The 2,292-nt window shown below is 52.8% G+C and overlaps 1 protein-coding gene across 3 annotated transcripts in view; it reads right to left on the reverse strand.

Annotated features, from left to right (window-relative positions):
- DAW1 (dynein assembly factor with WD repeats 1) overlaps positions 1-2,292 on the reverse strand; it is a 27,481-nt gene that overhangs the window by 23,209 nt on the left and 1,980 nt on the right. The gene's annotated exons all lie outside the window — the stretch shown is intronic.

A 2,292-nucleotide genomic window follows, 5' to 3' on the forward strand; every position in this document is an offset into this window, starting at 1 on the left:
ATTTTTGTTTTTCCATTTTTCTACATAAAACATATGCAGTGATGTCTGATTTCAAAACAAGATGGTGTAGACCCACTTTTCCTTGGTCTGTCCTCTAAATACACTTGAAATCATTCAGCAGGCAATGCTAAAATAATTGAAAGTTGGATAGAAAAAGGTGGATGGATAGGGGCCTCAGGATTTGAGGAATGACAACACCGTGAGTTCCCTGGGTTTTCTTTTCATTTCACATGTATCCCAACAGTGGGGACCAAAAGGACTTGCAGCCTGAAACCACCGAAAAGCACAGATATCAAAACATCAAAAAACAACAAAAAAGCTTGCTTTCTGTGGCCAATGGACAAGGAAAAGAGAAGTCAGACAAAGTACTGATGAGGAACCCTGAACTGCTCCACCACGGGGGCCCCTGCAGGCAGTTCCACCCACAGTGGAAGCCCTGGGCTGTCCCAGTCCCCACTGCAAAGCTGGGCCCCAGTGCAGTCTCATCTGCCTGCAACAGCTGGAGCAGCAAAGCCGCAGACCTTCACCATCCCTGCTCCTTAGCTGCCGTCTGAGGGGGCCATCTGATCTGCCTACAGCAGCATCAGCGAAGTCCCAGGACCTCCCAGACCCCATTCCACAGCAAAGCACCAAAGCAGCGTCTCCCTGCCTTTCAACCAGTGGCACAACCAGGCCCAGGGGCTTGTCCTCCACCCCCAGAAGGCCACACAGTGAGAACAGGCACACTGGGGACATACCTTCTGCCCCTGCAGGTGGCACCAGAGAAGACTGAGCAGGAGTCTTGCTAAGACAAAGCAAAGCAGGAGTCTTACACCAGAAAAACAAATTAGACCAGAATAACATGGCAAAGGCTCAGAAAACTAAAGTATCACTGTAATTAAAGCCCACAGAAGCAGACCAGAACCTATGTGCTAAACCTAAACATGGTGACGGCATGCCAAAATAGACGTAGGTGGGATCAAGAGTCTCCAGGATACAATAAATAGTCACTCAGGGCTTCCCTGGTGGCGCAGTGGTTGAGAGTCCGCCTGCCGATGCAGGGGACACGGGTTCGTGCCCCGGTCCGGGAAGATCCCACATGCCGCGGAGCGGCTGGGCCCGTGAGCCATGGCCGCTGGGCCTGCGCGTCCGGAGCCTGTGCTCCGCAACGGGAGAGGCCACACAGTGAGAGGCCCGCGTACCGCAAAGTCCCATGACAAGGAGCACAAAGTGTGTACAGAGTAGGCCTTCAGTAAATGTGCTGACTGATTGATATGTACAGTCTGGAATTCAGTCACTAAGGTAATATGCTTATTAAGTATGCATTTTTCTTTTCATACTCAACACACCTTGACTTAGTCATTCTGGTGCGTTTAAAATAAAAATCAGTGTGGTCCTTGTCGGTGTCTTCCCTTCCAGAAACCAATATTCCACCACATCAATAATCACCTCCTATCCCTCCCCGTTCACTTCATTCCTAAGTAACCAGAAAGCATTATGACTCAGCAATTTAAAAGTTTAAAGACTTCCTGAGGGCTTCCCTGGTGGTGCAGTGGTTAAGAGTCCGCCTGCCGAGGTAGAGGATGCAGGTTCGTGCCCCCGTCCGGGGGGATCCCACATGCCGCGGAGCGGCTGGGCCCGTGAGCCATGGCCGCTGGGCCTGCGCGTCCGGAGCCTGTGCTCCGCAATGGGAGAGGCCACGGCGGTGAGAGGCCCTTGCACCAAAAAAAAAAAAAAAAAATCAATGTGGTCCTTGTCGGTGTCTTCCCTTCCAGAAACCAATATTCCACCACATCAATAATCACCTCCTATCCCTCCCCGTTCACTTCATTCCTAAGTAACCAGAAAGCATTATGACTCAGCAATTTTAAAGTTTAAAGACTCCCTGAGGGCTTCCCTGGTGGCGCAGTTGTTGAGAGTCCGCCTGCCAAAGCAGGAGACGCGGGTTCGTGCCCCGGTCCGGGAGGAACCCACCTGCCGCGGAGTAGCTGGGCCCGTGAGCCATGGCCGCTGGGCCTGCGCGTCCGGAGCCTGTGCTCCGCAACGGGAGAGGCCACGCCGGTGAGAGGCCCGCGTACCGCAAAAAAACAAAACAAACAAACAAAAAAAACTGAAAGAGTCTTTTTAAAACTTATGAGGAACAGAGTCCAGCATCCAAAGCAGTGAGGGGCCCACGTTAGGAAGCACCAGGCTTCCCGTGCCACAGGGATCACTCGTTCTGGACCCCACCTCTCGGGTTCCCGCACCCTCCTCTGCCCCAGACCCTCCTGGTGCAGGTTCTCACATGAGGGCAGAGCGGGGCCCGGCCTGTAC

The sequence above is a fragment of the Delphinapterus leucas genome, chromosome 8 (genome assembly GCF_059928025.1).
Source record: "Delphinapterus leucas isolate spDelLeu-1000000601 "Yukka" chromosome 8, BTC_Dleu_Yukka2, whole genome shotgun sequence".
NCBI classification, from domain to species: domain Eukaryota; kingdom Metazoa; phylum Chordata; class Mammalia; order Artiodactyla; family Monodontidae; genus Delphinapterus; species Delphinapterus leucas.